Here is a 7,763-nt window from a genome sequence, read left to right as displayed (position 1 = left end):
GACCTTATCACTCTCTACAACCGCCTGAAAGGAGGGTGTAGCCAGGTCGGGATCAGTCTCTTCTCCCAGGCAGCCAGAGACAGGACAAGACAAAATGGCCTCAAGGCATGCCAGGCGAGGTTTAGATTGAATATTAAGAAAAATCTCTTCATGGAAAGTGTTGTCAAGCATTGGAACTGTCTGCCCATGGGAATGGTTGAGTCACCATCCCTGAAGGCATTTAAAAGACTGTGGATGTGACGCTTAGGTACATGTTTAGTGGTGGACTCGGAAGTGTTGGGTTAACAGGTGGACTTGAGGATCTTAAAGGTCTCTTTGAAACCTAAATGATTCTATGATTATGTTGGTTTTGTACCTTTTTGCTTCCAGAAACTCTCACCTGTTTTTTCACATCATAACTGAGGCTCAGGTAGCTAGGAGGCCACGTATGCATGTCAATGCATTGCATGGAGAAGGAAATTAATTATTTAAACTTTATTCATCTGCAGCAGTAATGTATAGGTATAAAATTCTGACATAACTCCTGTGAAGTTGTGCCAGTAGCTCTAGGGATCTGTTAAGTATTCATGAGCATATCCCTTTAAGAGTCATTTGCACATTTTTAAAAATTTCTATAGTTTATAAGGCACTGGATATCTGGATTCATTCTCTAGTTCAAATGATAAACTATAACAATATTTGCGTATTTTTCCCGGATAATTTTAAAATCAAAGTTCTTAGACAGCTATCACTTTTAGACATTTAATAGGAGAAATGCTGAAAATGTATACTAAATTGCAGAATAAATGTCTATTCCAGAAAAAAAGAAACCAAACCTACAAAAAACCCAGAAAACAAATGTGTGTTCTTAAATTAATCTCTATGCAGCAAATCATTTAAACATACCAAGGCTCCACTGGAACTTCAAGACATACTTAAGTGGTCTGAGAAACAGCGATAAACTTAAATAAATCCTTAAAGTTAAGTGCTTTGTTGAAATAGAATTCAGTGTTACAATTCCCACCCTGTAAATTATTAAATAGATGTAGGTGAAACAGTAAAGTATGAACTTTAGCAACCTTTCTAATGTGTCTAAGAAAACTTCTCTGGCAAGGACTAACAATATTTAAAAATATGTGAGCTGTCATTTTACAGTTACATGGTTTGGTTACATTTAGGTATAAAAATGGTATTTTAAAAAGGCTTGTATTGAAATAGATACAATGAAGTTTTGTATAAAAATAAAAAGAATGTTATTTTAAAAATACAACTTCTTCAGCAGAGAACCTGCAGCATTAACTTCTGCCCTGTTTTATATAATATCATGGCCGTAGGACTAAGTCTGATCTCTTGATGCTATGAGTTTAGGTGAATGTGGCCTGGGTGTAAGTCCTATTTTAATGCACACCTGGTTGGATTACTGCTGTTTTCTCTGCTGGCCTTTAAAAGCTATAGGGTAAAACACACCTGAATATGTTCTCCTGTATATGAGTTGTCAAAACATTTGGATCTTACCAAATGACAATGTTTTATGCTAAAGCTCATGATCTACCTATAAAGCATCAAGATGGAAAATAAATACCATTGGCTAATTCAAACCAGGGAATATTTGCTGGATAGTTGACATGAAAAAAAGTGATGAACTTCAAGGAGAAGGATTCTTTTCTTTTTAAAGCTTCTTAATGCAGTATGCCTCCTCCCAAAGGGAATGACTCATTATAAGACCTTCTCTTGACAAAGAATAGTTAATTGTCACTCTAAAAATTACCCTGTTGTTCATGTATTTCTCATTAGAATCTGATTACACTCCATTTGCCTAAACAGGCAATGGTAGCGCCAATATTCATCTGTGAAACTCCAAAAGAGCTAATTACCCAAAGCTTAGACTAATTGTCAGCATAAAGGACAGAGAACACAGCTTTGAAGTAGAAAGCATTAAGAGAAACTGCTAGTCGTTCAAAGATAGCCAGTTGGATATGTAGATCGACATGATTTCATTCGCATGTAAAGCTTTTACTGGGCAGAAAGCCACCCTGGTTAAAAAAATTAAATGAGGAAATGAGAAAGTACAAAATCAATTTGTAAAGACTCAGGTGGGGAAACAAAGTAATTAATGACAGGGATTAAAAGTCGCAAGAAAAGAAAAAGTTACTTGCTGGAGTAGTAGCAGGCAACCAGATTATATGCAGTAAAAGGGCACTTTGCTTAAATATTAGGAGAAAAGCAAGGAAGAATCTTAGCCCAAGTATACATGAAGTATGGTAGGTAAACAGTACAACAGATTTCTGGTATTTGGAACAAAGGGATTATGCATCCATGTGAGAAAGATGGAGAAAAAAATCACCTGCAAGAAAGCAAGCAGGCCAGGTTCTGCTCAAATCAAACTTCAGGGCTAACAGAGTTAGACAAGTACCTGTCTTCAGCTGCTAATAAGGCATTTTCCTAGGTTGTGGGTAATTCCAGAAGACTATTGTTAAAGTTGCATCAGTTTTGAAAAGCTTGAAAGGACCTGTTGAATAACTAATGATGTTATTCTTAACCATAGCAAAGAGATTGTTAATTTTGGATTTTATTAGCAAAATTAGAGGTTAAAATGTAATTAAGATCTGTCAACACAGCATCCAAGAAGGTAGTTACTATAGCTCTTTTGCTGGGGAGTGTGTGTCTGGGTTTCCTCCTTTACTTTGAAAACTGCGTGACTCCAAGTGCAACGGACAACTGTGTTCACAAGACAGCCATTGATTCTTTCAAAGCTTCCCAGCCAATGCAGCAATAACGCTTTGATTTAAAAGAGCTTCCATTATATGAAATTAATATTACATGGATTAAAAACTGACTCGCTGTTTGATCTCTAGATGTTCTTGTTAATGAAAAGACATAAACAAAAGAAGTTATTTTAATGATTTTTTTTTCCCCAGAAACTTATTTTTGTGCTTAATACTTTTATCAATGATCTAAACATAAAATATTATGGCAAAGTTTGCAGATGGTATTGATACTGTACTGCTTTTGCCAGTGGGTCTGAATCATCTCATTGAGAGCCACAATCCAACAAAAAACTCGAATTAAAAAGGCCAAATACAATGAATTACGCATGGCATCTGGCAACATTAGCTGCATGTATAGAGTAGGAAACTCGGGATCAGAAAATTCCACGACATTATGTATATAGAAGTAAGCTGCACAGGGCAAGAGTACAGGCTCAGCTCTGGCAGTTTGCTTTGGTCCATACTGTTTAAGGACCACCTGCCACATGGGATCATTGCATGACACACTCTCAGACAATACTGAGCATGCAAACCTCACAGCACCATGTTCAAAGATCAGGGAATAACTGTGTGCACTAGACAGAACAAATGTGGCCAGCTTTAAGGGGTGTAGAAGAAAGCCATGTATATGCAACACAAAGTGTCACTTGACCACAGGGTCAAGTGAGAAGAGTCAGGGTCAGAGAAGAGTCATATGTAGTATGGAGATGTCCCTCTACGGTCCTGCTGGAGGACATGAGCACTGTATTGCCCTGAGCATGTTCATTACATTTACAGCTCTTCATTAAGACAATGAATGTATTAAAATCTTTTATGTCTGGGCTTCAGCTGGTTGGCTATCACAGTATGGAAAGACTTCTTTCTGATGCACAATAGCCCAATTGTACTTTGTGGGTAGAGGGTTACTCTGACACACTAGAAATGAGCTGGAATATTGGTGGGAAGCACTCATTTTCTGAAATCATATGGAGAATCTTTCTTCTCAGATGCTTGTCTGCTACAGCTTTTTCACACAGTGAATGAAGTGCCAGAGAATTCAACAAATCTATAAATGGGAAATAATTTGTTTCCAAGTCAGGGGTATCCTGTCTTCCTTTGAAGCACAGGGCATCAGTTTTCTCTTAGGATCATCTGGCAATAAGGCACCACTACAGACTAAAGAAGAAGTCAGCCCCTACCAGGCCTTTGGTCAACTTCAGTTTCTCCGTTTCTTTGAGCATAGCATGCACAGCTCAGTCTGCTGTGGGATAAGACAGCTTCTGCTGTGATTGCTGAAGATGAGAACAATGTCATTGGGCTGGCTCTCTGTGGCTGGGCCTTGAGAAAATTTAATAGCACATGGCGCATGGTATCTGTAATCTATTGATTCAATATGGCCTTGAGTACTGAAATAATGAAAGTCTGCAAAGCTTCCTAATAAATGTATTGTGAATGTATTTGAAGTGTTATTTCCCAAGAGCATTCTGAACAGATGGGGCAAATGCTGCAATTGTCATATGAACAAATTTAATGTTGCATACATGAAAAAAAGACATTGCAAAACTTGTGCAGAAGCAGCAGCTTGCAGACTTTGTTTCCTTGGATGATGGCATTGCACAAACTTTGGGTGAATTGTTTATGGAAATCTTATGCTCCAGCATTTAATAATAAAATATTTGTGCAATTAACTTGCATGACTTCATGATTTCTCCTTACTATGAAAAAAAAATTAGAGAAAAGAAAGAGTTATGGCCCTGGCTATGAATCCTAATGGCCTCTGTATGTACATGTATAGGTGCCCACACACAGGAAAACTTGATACACAAGTGAATTTTTCTATTCTTTAAAAAAATGAGATAAGCTTGAACTGGCTTGACGGCCTTTGAAACAGCAAATTAATCTTAACTTGTGAAGACAGGCATAATGTCAGTGAGACTGTGCCAGCTTTCCCTCCCCGCAGTACATGAATATATAGATACAAAAAAGGGTAATTTGTAAAGTTTCTTTTTAGTTGTAGCCTTGAAAATAAAGGGGCAAAGAGAATTCATATCTGAATTTAGGAGTTTGCGGTGATCTGAAACAGAATGTTGGATTTTCTTGGTAGCCATTATTATCCACATATAAGCACAGTTTATGCCGGTATGGGCTCAAGTTATTTTGCTCCATGCATCCTTCCCTTGCAGGAAATTCCCTAAACCGATTTTAGGCGAGAGAGAAAGGCGCTGCACGGCATAGAGATTGGGTATGCCGGGTTTCTAGTGCCACATAAAAGTCTAACGAATTCCTGGAATCCCAGTGTTTGAAATTCACGTGTGGAGACACATGAGGGCACCACTGGGCGGGGATGGCTGCTGGTGGAAAATGGACGTGTGCTGGCCCTTTCTGCGGACTAGCTCGTAAGACTCCAGGCAGGGGACATGGCTAGTGGGTGGCTTCAGGGCAAGCGCCTGACATACAGGTGGTGCAGCAGAGAAGGCGGAAATGGAGACTAGAAACATAGAGCTCGTGTTCTGTTAAAGGACTTGACAGATCAGCTGTTGAGTTTCAGCAAAATTGAGCAACATTTCTGAATATAATTTTATAAAATACAAATAGTTCTATTCAAACATCGTGTTTAAATAGTAAAACCCCCTTTAGTCCTTGTGGTACGTTTGTAGTAAAAACTAATAATACAAATAAGACAAAAAAAAATCCCTGCAAATATTAAAGAGTTAATGGTATTTAACTTTGTCTTGCCTTCTCATAAGTTTTCTAGGCTGCACCTTCCCAAGTAGGATAATATTGACTAAGCCTCATTAAACTGATTGAGAAATTATTTTTAAAGAAAAATGCAAAATTAATGATCCATGCTCTAAGATCAATAAGCCACTTCAGAATGTACATTGATAAACTATTGCTACTAAAAAATACTCTCAATTTGGTATGCAAAATGACCACGATGAGGGCAAGTGCTGGCTAGGCACTTAGGAAGGCATGAAATTCATACAGGGAATAGCTGGTGAAGAAAGGGTGCTCTTGGCACTGACCCACTACTCAATGAGTCAGCAGGAAATTGCCATTGCAACAAAAACAAATCACAATGAGGGATTTATTGGCAAAAATTCTATATGTAAGTCACCATTAATTATTCTACTTTCTTCATTACTGCTGAGGCTTGGCTGGTCTACAGTGTGCTGTTGTGGATGTTATATTCAAATGACTGGAGGAGAGCAACAAGAATGATACAAGTTTGAGAAAATGTGGCAATTTGAATCAAAAAGTACAGTCTGAAGGGAAAATATAACTCATTACAGCTTTAGATGTATATGTAAAAGATTGTCATAAATAGGATAACATCAGTCATCCTCCATAGTCAAAAGAGGAAGACAAAATTTAATCAGGTTACTTTGCAGAAAGACTGCTCAAAGCCAGTCAAAGGGCACAGCAAATTGCCTGAATAGGTACCTCATGGGTGGTTTTTAAAAGCAAGGTAAAAACCCATGTTGGATTTGGCCCGGAATATATTTAATCCTGCTTCTGGGAGTAGATGCTTAATAGAAGGCCTCAGGAGATCCTGCATTTTATGGTATCAGCTGTGCACTAAACTCTTATTGATGGAACACCCTGTTGAGGCTTTTTGCATATTTAACAACTTCTTTAGTTCTGCTTTCTCTCATTTAATGAAGATTTTTTAAAAAGTGCCAGAGAACAATCTCATTTATTTTTTCTTCACAAAACTGCCATTCACCAAGATCAAAATCATACAAAAAGAGGGAAGGAATGGACAGAGATGTTGCTGTTGCTGCTTCTGGTCACCTAGGGGCTACCATAATCAGCATAGGTTTATGCTGGAGCAGCAGATTTTTATATTTTATTTTCCACCCTTTTCAAAGCCATTGTCTCTTACAAACTGGGTGAGGGTGCTTACCGTACCTGGCGGCATCCTCAGCTAGGCTCTGGCTGGGCTTTGTGTTTACTCCATTTATTCTATTTCCCTTTCAAGTAGAACAATATTACCATAGTTTTGTTCATTGGGTATACTCAAACACATTTAAACAAGAGGTCGCCTTGAATGGACTAGTTAGAACTGGTTTCCAATTAGCCTTAAAACATTAATTTGTCACTCTGCTCATTACTAAAAAAAGGATTTTTCTTCTTGTCTCTTTTTTCAGGAAGTGGCTAAGTGGAAGGGGTCACTTTCTTTCTCAAAATGTAACACATTTCTCAGTAGCAGTTCAGTTACTGATCCTTGTGAAAGACCTCAGGACAGTCTAAAGGAATGTAGTTGAAATTGAAGTGCAGCTGCGTTCTGATTTATTTCCTGCTCCGCCACTTTTACATGGGGATGCTGCAGCGGTTAAGATCCATTGAGGATGGGGCAGTTGTGGCCTCACCCCTGGATGCTGCCTGGCTTTCTGGAGAGCCTGTTCAGGGACCTGAGCTGCTTGGAAATGAATTGTGGGGTTTGTCAGATGAGGCTTCAGCTCTCTCAGCCCACAGAGCAGGGGTTCGCTGGGATCGTGGGGGGCCAGGGGTCGCTGGGGACGCACGGCTGGAGTCGGCAGTGCTCCAACAGCTCCGCCGAATCGCACTTTCAGCTTCACCTGGCAAAAGAGCATAAGCACAGTTTGATGGGCTGGAGGCAAAACCGGAAACATGGCAGCTGCCCCTCTTTCTGGATGGGGAACATTCCACGTTTTTTAGGGAAACGTGCCAAGCCTTGTTCCAGGGACAGCGGCCTGTGGGAGAACGGGGGCAGAGGGGTACCGGGGGCCTGCGCTGGCAGCTGCTGGCGAGGGGAAGAGAGCCCATTTTGCCTGTGAACGACACTTCAAACGAACAGAAACTGCTCACGAATTCGGGTCAAAATGCGGGAAGAATGAACCCTGGGAGCCAAGCCACGCGTTTGTTTCCTCCAGAAAATCGTCCACGGTACCGGTAACACGCCATAGCTCCAGCAGCCAAAAGGAAGCCGAACAACACGACGCAAACCCAGGATTTTGGCCGCTCTGCAGCACCGCCCGCCCGCCTCTGCCCCCGTTGTTTCGCGGAGGAAAC

The 7,763-nt window shown here is 39.9% G+C and overlaps 1 long non-coding RNA gene across 2 annotated transcripts; it reads right to left on the bottom strand.

The window, feature by feature from the left end:
• Positions 1-6,413: 6,413 nt before the first annotated feature.
• Positions 6,414-7,757, bottom strand: LOC121666876. 2 transcript variants are annotated; one of them, XR_006016826.1, is made up of 2 exons: positions 7,473-7,757; positions 6,414-7,309 (listed from the first exon to the last, which is right to left on the bottom strand). It is a non-coding gene; the product is annotated as an uncharacterized LOC121666876 (long non-coding RNA). The 2 variants fall into 2 exon arrangements; XR_006016822.1 differs by having other exon boundaries at positions 7,560-7,757.
• Between the last annotated feature and the right edge of the window lie 6 nt (positions 7,758-7,763).

Source organism: Corvus kubaryi, unplaced genomic scaffold, assembly GCF_017639235.1.
Source record: "Corvus kubaryi isolate FWS band 111438036 unplaced genomic scaffold, C.kubaryi_AGA036_p1.0 133, whole genome shotgun sequence".
Classification (NCBI taxonomy): Eukaryota; Metazoa; Chordata; class Aves; order Passeriformes; family Corvidae; genus Corvus; species Corvus kubaryi.
The sequence above is the reverse complement of the archived record's forward strand: the minus strand, read 5'-3'. Positions and strand labels throughout refer to the sequence as shown.